Here is a 15489-nt window from a genome sequence, read left to right as displayed (position 1 = left end):
GAAAAAAAATGAATTTTGGTAGTTAGCAGCACCAGACGCTGTCTGTTTGGCACTGTATTGCCTACATTAATAAAATAAGTACTTTGTAAAAAGATAGGGTGATACAACCGTAAGATTGCGAATGTTCTTTTGCATGGGTGAAGCTGTGATTAGTCGATGACTAAAGAATTGTTGCAATAAATTTTTTGTTTGAAGCACATTTTTATCTTGCTGATGCAATATATGTGTCATTGGCTTAGTTGTCTCTCTGTCTTCAACATTTCACAATAATTTTTTGTACTGTGTGATGTTGAACATGCAGTTTATAGTCATGCTGCAAAGTACTTCCATAAGCTATTTATAAAAACTATCATGAATATCCTCACAAAAGTACTATTGCTAACTCTTTTCCTTAAACTTAGTCTTTTTACAAATGCCATTTTTTTTCTATTAATTACACCAAATTTAAATTTAAACAATAGTACATGGCCTATTTCTAAAATACAAGTTTTTGTGTGCATTTGATAGGCTTATCCTAGACCTTATACATGGACCCTAAGTTTATTGGCTTACAGTAAATTTAATGGTTTATCAACATTTTTTGGGAGTCTTGGGTTTTGCGTTAAACTTGAGATTGGGCATTTCCCTACACACATCAGTGATAGGGCCATTATCTAAAAGCCACTTTAATGACCATCATTCCACACACAGAGAATTCCGCAGCATCAGTTGAGGCAAACCCAACTTAGTACAGTATAACACTACGTAATTTCACACAAAGGTCATCAAAATTAGTAGAGGTTTTACAATTAGCAACCTCATAATGCTTAAAGCCTTAACCCAGATTTTGATGCAGAAATAATCCACTATAGTTGCTTCAAGAAGCTATGGTAAATTAGACAGTATATGTAAAGTAATCAAATTTCAATACTAATTTGCATTTTTCCTAACTATAAAAACCTGAGTTCTTAGGAATATGATTTCTACAAAGCTGGAAAACTAATCTTTAAATTAAAACAAGGTGTTGGTAGTTACTGGAAGGTGATGGGAGAGCAGGCCTGCTTTCACCTACGGCGCATGAGGTGGATATTTGGATACCTTAGTTAAGAAAAACACAAACGACTAATTTAACTGAGTTTTGTTCCTGTTCCTACACGAATACAAAACCTTGAAAATATCACAAAACTTGCAGAGTAAAATCCCATATGGCTAAAAGCATTCGGATCATTTGGGAGCTAATGACTCCAATCCTACACTTCCTATGGCCTTATTTTTAGATTATCATATAATGTCTACTGACAGTATCTGGGTCTACATTATCCATCCTTCCCTTCGGCAGAATGATGGGATAATGAACACTTCTATTTATTTCTATTGAAATATAAAGTATACTCATTAGTGAAGTGTACCTGCAACACAATGGTGCAACTACTGCACTCCAAGGATGGGGAAGGAAGAAGAAGAAAGGCCCAACAATCTCACTCTCAACCTCAACCGACGGTTCAACACGCTTGGGTGCATTGCTTATTGTCTTGGGAGGGAGCTAGGTTCGCTAAACTACTAGTTGTGACATTGCCACAAATCCTATGGTAAAGGAGTGACTTGTGGGTGCATTATGTAAGTAGAAGGCTCCAAGGTGGTCTAAGAGGTGGTCCAGAAACCTGACCCACTGATAAGCTTTTCTATAAAGCAAGAATTTCTACCCCCTTCTATGACCTCATGAGCTAGTGCCTGTGTCACAAGTGCTTTCGGCTTACCTTGTTCTGAGGCTACCAATCTTCTAATGACCTCTCAAAGGCAGAAAGAGATGGTATTTTAAATCTTTAATCTTACTGAGCTAATGAATAAGTCCTAGGTCTTTTTGAAGTACTGTAGTACTTTGGAACCCACTAATAGGGGCAAGAAGAAAATCATCAGGACTTTTGGTCACTTTCCTTGGGGAAGAAGATAATGAAGAGTTTGCTGCCACCAATGCTCAGAATGGGTAAACAAATAAGCAGCAGCGTAGTTCTCCTACACATTTGGTCGAAGCCAAAGCAAACAAAAACACCATAGTAAACGTTGGGGAGACCTTTTTAGGGACCTGAGAACCTTAGTTACATTCCAAGCAAGTGATTTGATTTCCTGGGGCAGGCAGGACTGGTCATAACTCCTCATTACTATTGATACTTCCCACATAGCAAAGGTCTACTACTTTTAGTTAGTTTAAAGACATGGCTGAAGGCTGAGCAAAAAACCTTTTAACACCGCGACTGAAAGGAATTTTTCTCCGCAGGAAAACGAGGAAGTCCACAATTTACGAAATAGAGGCTCCAAGAGGAGAAATACCCCTTCGACGACATCTACTGCAAAACACTGCACACACAGAGGTACCTAGACAACAACTGTGCAGTTGGAAAAAGCCTCTCACTCTACCTCGATCGGTTTAGCAACAGGGATGTCACCGAGTCATGGTATGTCTGTAGGAGTTGATACAGAAGGTTGAGCTATTGGGACACCTGCCATGGAGCCTGCTTGCAGCCACCTGGGTGCCACCGTCATCCCGAGGCTTAGGGTTGACCATACCCTGTTGATTAGCAGAAAGGAATAAACATCTACCAGGGGTGTTGTTAGTTTTCCAATACCGCTGCCTCATCCGGAACCAGTGAACATTACACTGGTAGCTTTTTGTTCACCATTGTAGCAAACAGGTTAATCGCTGGTGAACCCCATAGAATCAAAATATTCCTCGCTACTTGAGGATGAAGGGACCACTAACGTTGCAATTTAGGTGCAAAGAAGCAGTACGGTAACTCCTTGGTTGCAATGTATTACATTAGTGTTGTCCCTCATCAATACTACCAAGTACTGTTGAAATGAGAGCTGCCTTCATTTCCAAAAGGTTCATGTGCCAATTCGTCTCTACCTGGGCCTGGGCCTGCCACCAATCAATTTAAACGGGCTCCCCAACCTTCCTTTACGACATCTAAGGAGAGTATTCTATATGGGCCCCTTTCCTGAGGTTCTTGTTCTCTAGTCACCAGTGGAAGTATGGATCTTACCTCCTGATCTACAGGAACTGCATGGTATAGAGAATTGCTGCTCTAGTTCCAATGTCTCTTGAGGCACCACTGGAGAGAATATGAGTGCAACCAAGTTTTTACAAGAAAGAAAAATAACCCTCCAATTGTTGCCATCGTCAGCCTGGAAGATGCTGGTGATGGAGGAATGGATGAGCCATCCTCCTGAATCTGGCAATCTTGTCATCTGAAAGGAACACCTTTCCTACCACCACATCTGTGTTCATTCCTAGGTGTATACAGTAATCAGCTGGACTTACAATTTACCATGAACCTCAGATCGTGGAAAAAAGCGAGACAATTGTCTTAATGTTGAACGAGTTGCCTGTTGCGACTCCCGAAGGACCAACCAATTATCCAGGTACATCAATAACCTGATCCCATTGGCGTGTGCCTATCACAAGACTAGCGTAAAGACTCTCATGAATATGCTTGAGATGTGATCGCCATTCCAAAGCACAGAACTTTTAATGGGTATACTTTGCCGCTAACGGAATACCACAGGAACTTTCACAATGAATGATGGACAGGGATCTGAAAGTACACATGTATCATATCCATCAATATCATGAAGTTCATCCCAATTATTTGTCTTACTATGCTCCTCATCCCCATCTTGAAAAGAGCTTGTTGGACAAACCTCTTCAGAATGGAGAGGTCGATCATAGGACCCCCAACCAATAGAAGACTTTTCCACACACACACACACACACACACACACACACACACAAAAAAAAAAAAAAAAAAAAAAAAAAAAAAAAAAAAAAACATGCTGATAAAACCTTGTCGGGTGCCCTTGTCCAGTATCTTTTGGACCTCTTAACAAAATTTGGTCTTTCTGTTAATTCGTATGCTAGGACAATGACCCCTTTGCAACTTCAGTGAGAGTGACGGGAGGAGCAGTCAGTGAATGGGATGCAGTAGCCATGACGAAGGACATCCACATTCACTCTTCCATGATGTGGTACTGCTACCAAGCCCACTGACTAGTTGGGCATCCCCCAACAAGCTGGAGGAAGGGGATATTTGGCTCCACTAATACTTCTTCCTCTTCTCTTCTGGATGACACAAGAAGGAAAAGGAGGAGCAACGTCCAAAGTTCTAAAAGAAGAGGAGGCAGTAAGAACTGTCACTTTCGACCCACTCCTTGCCTTTTGAGTTGAGGGTGGATCTTAAAGCCATTGTTGTCACCTTAAGGGTTGTTGTTGTTGTGTTCTTGAAGGAAGAAAGAATCCTGACTGAACCTTCTGCACTTCTAAACTGTTCCATCAATGTCTCCCATACTGTTCGCAAACTTGGAGGGAGGCTACAGCATCCTTCTGCTTAAGAACCCAGTTTGTATATTTGTTTGTCATCTGGTGTGTGAACATCACTACCTTTAACCCAGAGAACACCAGGTCGTTAAACCGTTTCTTCTTCTAAGCGTCCGACAGATCCTTAATTGTGGAAAAGTAGGCTAGTGTTCCCCCATCAATGATCTATATCCAGGATGTTGCCTAAAGGGTAGACATGGCTGTAGCCTCCATGATTGCCAAGTCTTCAGCTGAAAAGATCTTCAATATGCTAATCCCTCTGTCAACATACCCGAAGTTAAGGTTGATAACTACCTCCACTAGCAGAGAAGAATGGTCGGCATCTTCGGTTGCATCAAACAAATTTTTCTTGAAGTGGGGGGGAGGCAAGATGTATGAGAACCAGCTCTCCTTTAAGGAATTTCCGCAGCCTGTGGCCCGAGATTCTCCAGTCTTGATTACTTCTTTGGCCAACTGGGACCAAGGTACCCAGAGTAGGTTTAGCACTCTGCAGACCACCCAAAAGTCCCACTTTAAAATCACATCAGGATGATTCGCTTCTCTGTCCAGTGAGGACTGATATGCACAGTATTTCACTAATAAAGAGGACTCAGCCTTCAGATTGCACCATCTTTTGAGTGAAGAGTTTCTTCCCAGCCTTGATTGGTTCTCCCAGTCCATTGACTTGTCTTATCAGGAATAAAACTTTCAAGAAACTGGATTTGGGACGTAAACCTGTTACCGAGGAGGCCAATATCAATCGAATCCTATCTGGCAGTATGACTTGTCACTGTGCTTGGGAGATGGCTGCTGCCATCTGAATGAACATCTTTCTTGACCAAAATCTAAACATGGGTGGTATTGGACAGGTTCCCCTTCCCTAGAGTTATCATTCTTCATCTCGACTTGGTAGCTGTGCTATCCTTGGGTGGCAGAGCCACATCCTGTGCTACTATGGGGATGCCATGGTCATCCATCAGCAGTTTCAAAGAGCCTAAGCCCAAAGGTAATGGGGAGGACTCTCTTCAGTGCAATCATGCCTATTTTTTGGTTGTGTCCTTTCAGGTTGGAGGACTCACCAAGGGACTGGAGCTCAATAGGAGAGGCCCTATAAGCCTCTGTCCCAAAGCACTAATTACTAGCAAAGTGCTGGTCTTGAAACCTGTGGTGGTTCAAGGGGGATATCATTTTGTCCCTAACGGTAGCGATATTGCATTGTCATCAGTACGCTTCAGGGTCTATAAACACACGAACATCCTCAAATAACTTCCAATATTCAGGCATCCGTTTCCCTTAGTGAACCCAAGATGAAAGAGTGCAAGGTATTGCTTTATTGTCATCTGCCGATACAAGAGTGTATAGGCAGTTAAAAGCAGGGCGCTGGTGAGACACAGAATGCTCAAGTCCTGTGCGTGCCAAGGAGCACCCAGTGACAAAAGAAAGTGTGTCTTACACTTGTTCAATACATGTGAGCTCTCATGGGAGTTTATGAACATGCAACTGTTCAAACTCAGACGTGCACGAGTATAGGCAGGATCCCATTCATCAGATTTTGTCTTCGATGAGGTGTATGGGTGACACTCACAATACTTGTAATCTTTCGCGCGCTGACACACCAAGACGTGCATGGTACTTATCATTATTAGTGCTAACTAACCTACAAAGCTTAGTTGCAGAAGTAAGATCCTACAATCACAAGTACTCTAAAAAAGAAAATTTCTTTGTGGTAGTAAGAAAATAAGGAAACACATACAATAGTGTGCCTCAAGCAAACATCTGTAACCCAAGACAGTGGAAAACCATGGTACAGAGACTATGGCACTACCCAAGACTAGATAACAATGGTTAGATTTTGGAGTGTCCTCCTAGAAGAGCTGCTTACCATATGCATAGCTAAGCAGTCTCTTCTAACCTTACTGAAAGGAAAGTAGCCAATGAACAATTACAGTGCAATACAGTAGTTAACCCCTGGAGTGAAGACAAATTTTTTGTTTATCTTAGTGTTATTAGGTGTTTGAGGAAAGAGGAGAATGTGTATAGAATAGGCCAAACTATTTGGTGTATATGTAGGTAAAGTAAAAAGTATCCGTAACCAGAGAGGGTTCCAACATGGTAATATTTGGTCAGTCAACGGACTAGGCTGGTGCCTTGGCTAACCTACTACCTTAACAGGAGAAAAACCAAAATCATGTGAATGCTCTTTATAAGCAAGCTCTTGTGGGCACTAGTAGGTGCAAACAGGGGAGGAATACCCAAAAGAGTAAGCTTGCACAATGGTTTGCTAAATAGGTGCTTCTAGCTTCAAGCAGAAAATACCAGTTTCCGTCTTTCCATTCAGGTGATGAAGGATCCCTGGGAGAGCCCAAAATCCTTCTTGTAACTTTTTATAGAGGGGAGGAAATCCTTTCTAAGTCCTGAAGTACGGATCATCCCCTGAAGAAGGCCATGCATGGGCATCAAGGTCCTATAACACACAATGGTGGTGCCTGCAGGTGCAACTAGAATGGTAAACCCTCTTTGCAAGCCAGCAAGAGTTAACAGCAGTCTCTTCATGGAAGAAGTACCTTACAAATATATAGAGGGCCATAATACCCTCAGGACATTGTCCCCAGGATCAACATCTGAAACCAATTTGAAGGACTTGTTCTGAGAAGGAAGTCCACCTATTTCTCTAGGGAAACAAGTCAGGCTTCCCCATCCCGAGGTTGTCCTGAGGTTAAGTTAAGACCATCGCCCTTCTTCACACCAGCAAGAGAAGAGGCCAAAGGGGAAATGCCAACTTTCTAGACTTCAAGGAAGACCCAGAAGGAGAAGAATCATGCTTGAACTTCTTCCTTCTCCTGCTATATGCCTGCCACTGGGACGGTGACCACTCCCCACATTGCGAGTGATCAAAACCCCTGTAGGTTGGACACAAAGAATGGGGATCAAACTTAAACCTGCTTAAGAAGGCTCAGCAACTACAAACGGTAATCAAAGCTGGGTCTGCATGTCTATGTTTGCTTTCTCCACCACTCACACACTTCAAAAGTAAGCCTGAACAAAAAAACAAAATTAAATCAGCCAAGTTTAAGTTAAGGTGCCAAGAGTATGTCCTTACGCATTGGTGGCTTAAATCAAAGTGGCTACTTAGTGAGCTGGCAAGGTGGCCAAAGCTTCCTCGCCACTAACAAGTAACTACCGACACCTTGTTATAATTTTAGCAGGAGAGTTTCCATCTTCGCTGAAATCCTGCTCTGCCTGAAGGACAGAGATTTGTATCCATGTAGGAACATATACAAAAAGAGCAGATGAAATGTTATTAATGTGAAGCTAAAAATAAGAAAATATGCTCAGTTTGGTGACCAAGAGTAGTTAGAAAAAAAAACAGAAAAAAAATGAATAAAAAACTAGCGCAAAAGAGCAGAAAGCATGTAATATTTGGTTTACATCCTACAGTGGGGGATTTCTAACACAGTTTAGCCAGTAGCAGCATCATAAGTATGCCTACTCTGTGAGGTGGATATGAATGTTTATTTAAAACTGAAAAGTAAGACTATCAGCCAAAGAATAAAAATTTAAATTATAATCGACTTAACAGTACTGTATTATGTTCTGCATAACATTCACCAAAAGTAGTTTGGTTACAATTTTATTCTACGTTGGGCGAATACCATGTTCTCTATGTGACAATTATGAAATTTTCCTTTGTAATATGCAGTACTACAAACCTTTAGGTATTCATATAGATGAAGATTTATAGCCTTACCTGACGTGCTGTCTACGACCTCTCCTACTTTCCTCACCGTAACATTTCACCGAATCGCCAAGAAAATCTATTACTCTTGGATGTGTCGAACATTTTTCAACTGCTGCAGTATACACAGTCTAAAATAAAAGAAAAATGATATTTTAATTATAAAATAAATTTTTGAATATACTTACCCGGTGAATATATAATAGCTGAGCCTCCGGCGGCTCGACAGAAAAACACACAAAAACTCGCGAGCGATCGCTATGAAGGTTGCGGGTGTGCCCACTAGCGCCAACTATCGGCCAGATACCGCATATTCATGTAAACAGACCCAATTTTTCTCATCCCGCTGGGTCTCTATCGGGGAGGAAGGGGGGGCCTTTAATTTATATATTCACCGGGTAAGTATATTCAAAAATTTATTTTATAATTAAAATATCATTTTTAAATATTTAACTTAGCCGGTGAATATATAATAGCTGATTCACACCCATGGTGGTGGGTAGAGACCAGAGTTAATTAAGTTTACAGCGTATATGCTTAGAGTTTTTGACAGTTATATCATAACAAAACCCAAATATATAAGGGTACCTGGTAAGGAAGTTGACTTAGACGATTACTCTGCCTTATTAGTCAGTCTTCCTCACGAAGCCCAGCGATCCTCTTAGGATGCTGAAAGACTCCCAGGAGCTGAACTATTAAGGGCTGCAACCCATACAACAGGACCTCATCAAACCCCTAATCTGGGCGCTCTCAAGAAATGACATTTGACCACCCGCCAAATCAAAAAAGGCTGCGAAAGGCTTCTTAGCCTTCCGTACAACCCAATTAAAAAAAAACATTTCAAGAGCAGATTAAAAGGATATTGGAATTAAGGGAATGTAGTGGTAGAACCCTTACCCACTACTGCATTCGCTGTAACGAATGGACCCAGTGTGTAGCAGTCCTCGTAAAGAGTCTGGACATCTTTTAAGTAAAATGACGCGAATACCGATTTGTTTCTCCAAACGGTCGCGTCCATAATACTTTGCAGAGATTTATTTTGCTTAAAGGCCACGGAAGTTGCTATAGCTCTTATTTCGTGCGTCTTAACCTTAAGCAAGCATCGGTCTTTTTCATTCAAGTGAGAATGAGCCTCTCGTATTAAAAGTCTGATAAAATATGACAAAGCATTTTTTGACATAGGCAATGATGGTTTCTTAACTGAGCACCATAATGCCTCAGATCCACCTCGTAAGGACTTAGTACGAGCTAAGTAGAACTTAAGAGCTCTAACTGGACACAGCACTCTTTCAGGTTCGTTGCCTACGATCTCTGACAGGCAAGGTATATCAAAAGACTTAGGCCAAGGACGAGAAGGCAGTTCATTTTTGGCCAGGAAACCAAGTTGAAGTGAACATGTGGCTTTTTCTGTAGAAAAGCCGATGTTCTTACTGAAGGCATGAATTTCACTGACCCTTTTAGCCGAAGCCAAGCACACTAGGAAAAGCGTCTTGAGGGTGAGATCCTTCAGGGAGGCTGAATGTAATGGCTCAAACCTGTCTGACATGAGTAACCTTAGGACCACGTCTAAGCTCCATCCAGGAGTTGCCAAACGACGTTCCTTAGAGGTCTCGAAAGACTTAAGGAGATCTTGGAGATCTTAATTGTTGGAAAGATCTAAGCCTCTATGACGAAAGACCGAAGCCAACATGTTCCTGTAGCCCTAAATCGTGGGAGCTGAGAGGGAGCGAACATTTCTCAGATGTAAAAGAAAATCTCCGATTGGGCTACAGAGGTACTGGAAGAGGACATAGATGCTGGCTTGCACCAATCTCGAAAGACTTCCCACTTCGACTGGTATACTCTGAAGGTAGAAGCTCTCCTAGCTCTCGCAATCGCACTGGCTGCCTCCTTCGAAAAGCCTCGAGCTCTTGAGAGTCTCTCGATAGTCTGAAGGCAGTCAGACGAAGCGCGGGGAGGCTTTGATGAACATTCTTTACGTGGGGCTGACGTAAGAGATCTACCCTTAGAGGAAGACTTCTTGGAATGTCTACCAGCCATTGAAGTACCTTGGTGAACCACTCTCTCGCGGGCCAGAGGGTAGCAATCAACGTCAACCCTGTCCCTTCGTGAGAGGCGAACTTCTGCAGTACCTTGTTGACTATCTTGAATGGTGGGAATGCATATAAGTCCAGATGAGACCAATCCAGTAGAAACGCGTCTATGTGGATTGCTTCTGTATCTAGGACTGGAGAGCAATAGATTGGTAACCTTTTGGTCAACGAGGAGGCAAAGAGGTCTATGGTGGGTTGACCCCAAGTAGCCCAAAGACTCTTGCCCACGTCCTTGTGGAGGGTCCATTCCGTGGGTATCACCTGACCCCTCCGACTGAGACAGTCTGCCAAGACGTTCAAGTCCCCCTGGATGAATCTCGTCAACAGGGAGATGCCTCGATTTCTTGACCATATGAAAAGGTCCCTTGCGATCTCGAGCAGCGTGAAGGAGTGTGTGCCTCCTTGCTTGGAGATGTAAGCCAAAGCTGTGGTGTTGTCTGAGTTGACCTCTACCACTTAGTTTCGAGGAAAGCTTTCGAATTTCATCAAGGCCAAGTGGACTGCTAATAGCTCCTTGCCGTTGATGTGCATGCTCTTCTGACTTGAGGTCCACAGACCCGAGCATTCCCGACCGTCCAGGGTCGCACCCCAACCCAAATCCGACGCGTCTGAGAACAACACGTGGTTTGGGTTCTTGACTGCTAGGGATAGTCCCTCTCTCAGACTGATATTGCTGTCCCACCATTTCAGGCATGCCTTTACTGGTTCGGAGACTGGGATTGAGACCGTCTCTAACGTCTTGTCCTTGTTCCAGTGAGAGGCTAGATGGAACTGGAGAGGCCGAAGGTGTAGTCTCCCTAGCGAGACAAACTGCTCCAGGGATGAGAGAGTCCCTACGAGACTGTTCCAACTCCTGACTGAACAAACGTTCTCTTTTCAGCATTAGTTGGACTTCGAGCAGGGCTTGTTCTATTCGGGTGGCAGACGGAAAAGCCCGAAAAAACTGGACTGCGAATCTCCATCCCCAAATATAGAATGATCTGGGATGGGATCAGTTGGGACTTTTCTAGGTTGACCAAAAGTCCCAACTCCCTGGTCAGACTCAACGTCCAATGTAGATCCTGCAGACAGCGAAGACTGGACGATGCTCTGAGAAGCCAGTCGTCCAAGTACAGGGAGGCTCGGATTCCCGATAGCTGGAGGGATTTTGCCACATTCCTCATGAGCCTCGTAAACACGAGAGGAGCAGGACTGAGGCCAAAGCACAGGGCTCGAAACTGGTAACCCACATTCCTGTAAACAAACCTCAGAAACGGTTGGGAATCCGGGTGTATAGGAATGTGGAAGTATGCCTCCTGAAGGTCGAGAGAGACCATCCAGTCGCCTTCCATTAATGCTGTCAAGACAGCCTGGTAGACTTCATCGTGAAGTTTGTCTTGACAATGAACACATTGAGCGCACTTGCCTCTTACGTACTCCTGCAGTGAACATGGCTGCCAGATCATTGGAGCCATCCCTGTAGACTTGTTCCTGCAGAGAACGTGGCTGTCAGATTATTGGAGCCATCCCTGATAGCCTTGTTTATGCATGACATAATTGTACAGCAAAACTTCAAACGCTCGAAAAAACTCCTAACAGGAGATGGTCTAGCTCTGAAGCCGACCATAAAATCTTGGAGCGTCTCATGGCCAGGCGCCAGGGAGAGTCTATGAGGTTTGAGAAGTCTATCTGGGCAGAGGCAGGAACTCCCAAGCCGAGAACTTCTCCCGTGTCATATCAGACTCTCGTTCTATAAGTCAGCTTAAAAGTAGGGAAAGCAAAGGCTGTCTCCCCCAAACTCCTCCTGGTGATTAACCAGTCGCCTAGCAAACGTAAAGCTCTCTTAGAAGAGCGAGAGAGCACTAGCTTAGAAAACAACGGCTTCGAAGTAGCTAGGCCTAGTGTAAACTCTGACGTTTAGGCGAACGAGGAGCAGCAGTTACAAAAAGATCCGGACAAAGATCCTTAAAAATCAGCATGATTTATTTAAAGTCCATAGAGGGCTGAGCAGCTTTAGGCTCCTCTCCGTCTGACAGAGTCCTCAAGGGAATATCAGTAGGAGGGGGATCAGCAACTTCCTCATCTGAAGGAACCTTGTCCGACAATTGCCGAGTCTCAAGCAAGGGAGAGACCTGCCGTGGTGGCAATGCTTGACAAGCAGAGTCCACACGCAAAGGAGCAACAGTAGCAGTCAAGGACGCTATGTCATGTAACTGCTTAAAGGACTGACCAGCAACAACAACAGGTGCGGGAGGACGCTCGACGTCAACTCGAGACTGCCTTGACTGCCTAGACTGAGCAGTCAAAACAACTCTTGACTGCGGTGCTTGACGCTCAACGTCAAAACAAGTCAACTATGCTGGTTGGCGAACGTCCTGAACGTCAACAAGAGCAAGCGGCAGTGGCTGAACGTCCACAAGCGGCTGAGAGTCAACACGGGACTGCATCGAGTGAGGCTCTACAAAACACGATTGACGTGACTTTGTAACGTCAATGTCAACAGGACGAGCAAAGGCTCGTTTGGGCGGCTGACGGCCAGGATCTCGATCAGCTAAGCGGCGAGGATCAACGTGAACCTGCTCAGCAGAATAGTCCTCCATAAGAGAGGCAAGCTTATTCTGCATGTCTTGCCGTACAACCCATTTAGGATCAACGGGAAAGGGTGCGGTAAGAGACGAGGGTAACGTCTGTGACTGCAAAACCTTGCCTACAATAAGACTCTCGGAGCCTGTGTTACGCTTTTGTTTAGGCGGCGAGCAGTCTTCCGATGACTGCATAGGGTCAGAGCTGTCCCAATGGCTACAACCAGGATGCTGGACCTGTCCTGAAAGGACTGACTTTCGCTTTAAGGGTCTCGAAACCTTGCTCCACGGTTTCTTACGCGAAAAGCCTTCGGATGACGAGGAGAAAATCGTCTCGCTCGTCTTATGGTAGGGGCGGTCTTGATGAGACACGCCTGAAACCATAGAGGGAACGTCTGTTCGCTGATCAAGGCCTCTCGAACCCATAAGTCGTACGACATTACTTCTCCCCTGGGCTTGGGAGCTTGCAAGAGGTCTCGGACTAGGCGAACGACAGGCACGAACAGACGAACCCTCGGTCGCAACACTGATAACACTTTGCGCAATTATCACTTTATCACTACGATTTTCTGTTTTGCACTTACTTCACTGAAATCAAATTTTTCAACAATTCACATTAGGCATGAATAAAACTGATTTCTACCTGAAGCACGCAATTCTACCCTCATCAAAAGGTTATAATTGCGAAATAAGTCGTATAATGTAAGCACATTAATACAAGCAAAAAACAGTAAACATATATTAAGATAAAAAGATCAGTGGCTGGGGAGGAGACTAAACACTAGTTCATTCAAAACTACGTTTTCAATCTCTCACCGTACAGTGCCTTGGGACGAGAATAAAAACTAAAAACGTTTTATCCTTTCTCCCCGTACAGAGACTAGGGACGAGAGTAAAAAACTGACTCGAGAACAACGTTACTCGCTTGGGACGAGAATAAAGATCGGAACGTTCTCTCTTCCTCTCTCTCTCTCCGTCTCTGTCTCTCTCTCTCTCTCTCTCTCTCTCTCTCTCTCTCTCTCTCTCTCTCTCTCTCTTGATTTCGCACCGAAGAGAAAAGCCCACTTACCTTTCGTCAATAAACAGGTTATTTGACCAAAGGAAAAAACTGAAGGGACTAAGAAATTGAAAATTAACAAGTTCCTTTAAATTAGTATTTAAAACATTTAAGTTTGAAAGAAAAATGAACAAAACGTCAGAATTGATTTACTCTTTCTGCAAAGTGAAACCGTGATTCTCTCTCTCTCTATCGTAACGATAGAGCGCAAACTGCGTAGCATAAATAAACTAAACGTTAGTTCATCTTTGAAACAGTACGAAGACTATTCAAAGAAAATCTTTCATAAAATATCTACTAAAAAATATTCATTTAATAAGTTTTAAATCATATGCTCTGTAAAAGTTATTTACGATTGAAAGGGCTCAACGTTGTTTAACTTCGGTTTCCAAGTTAGGACCGCCTACTCTCGGATTAGGGGAGGAATAGGTAAGGTCGCATATAAACAAATCATTAAAATTTATCTTGATGTTTATTATAAATGGAAAGCTAATCGAAGAGGCCTAATAAAGGCGGTTGAGATATAAAATATATAGAGGAAAATCTATAATTAACAACAACAATTTATAACGTGATAACATAATTGCTAAAAGCCTAAAACACACTTCCGTACTAAGGAAAGGGTCGGCCATTTAAAAGTCAAAGAAAGTCCAAAAAACAATCCAAAGTCATCAACAATGAAATCTATCCAAAAACGAGTTCAAGATTTAAGTTGAAGATAAAACACCTGCACTGCGAAAGCTCAAACCAAAAGGAAGTACTTCACCAAGACTGTTGAAAAACTCCAGGTTAACAGCGAGTAATGGTACGTCTTGTCGATCAGACCGACAGAGAAAAATTGAGTCTGTTTACATGTATATGCGGTATCTGGCCGATAGTTGGCGCTAGTGGGCACACCCGCAACCTTCATAGCGATCGCTCGCGAGTTTTTGTGTGTTTTTCTGTCGAGCCGCCGGAGGCTCAGCTATTATATATTCACCGGCTAAGTTAAATATTTAAAAATACAAAATAAAAACAACTAAGTCATATACATTCCACAAGACAAACAATTTCTCAAAATTATGAAATATCCATTTTTAACACTATTGTTGACCAAGAGCAGCTTTTATTGAAAATGCTTACTCATCTAGAGTTTAGACTGTACAGTACAGTACTTTACTATCTATTCTTACAGTGCATATCAACTGCTAACTGAAGTTTTATCACTATCATCACATACTGTATTGAATTATAAATAATTATTTTGCAGATCAAGTTATAGAAAAATTTTCAATTCTAAAGGATAATTCATCACACAAATTTTGTTTCAAATTTTATCGGTATGACACCATAATGATTTCAAATTGCAAATGGCTAAAGGTATTTTGTGAATCCTAATATATGCATTTCAAATAAAACCAGTTCTTTCAAAAGCATTACAGTATATATTTGGGCTCCCAAATCAATGTCCACATCACCATGCTCCTTTAAGGGGTAGTGACATAATTGCTGTAAGCATTACTAAAGAGGCTTTGCAGAATTTCCAGTAGGCAAGGATGTAGGGACACCTTCAATCTTACAACCTGCCCCTGGTGTCTGAGAATGTCTGCTAGTAAATATCTCTTTCATGAAATGTACCTGGTTGACAGATCTACAGCATTGTCCTCTGCCCAGATGTGCACCTGCTTTGTTTACTCACATAGATTGTGTGAAGCAGTGTTCTTTTTGCTTAT

General features: G+C 42.7%; 1 protein-coding gene across 2 annotated transcripts in view; it reads left to right on the top strand.

The window, feature by feature from the left end:
• The window catches only part of LOC137615157 (phospholipid-transporting ATPase ABCA3-like), a 503547-nt gene that overhangs the window by 163510 nt on the left and 324548 nt on the right, over nucleotides 1-15489 (top strand). The window lies entirely within an intron of this gene.

Source organism: Palaemon carinicauda, chromosome 21 (genome assembly GCF_036898095.1).
Source record: "Palaemon carinicauda isolate YSFRI2023 chromosome 21, ASM3689809v2, whole genome shotgun sequence".
Classification (NCBI taxonomy): domain Eukaryota; kingdom Metazoa; phylum Arthropoda; class Malacostraca; order Decapoda; family Palaemonidae; genus Palaemon; species Palaemon carinicauda.
Note: the sequence above shows the minus strand (reverse complement) of the source record. Positions and strands in the feature narration are given on the sequence as shown.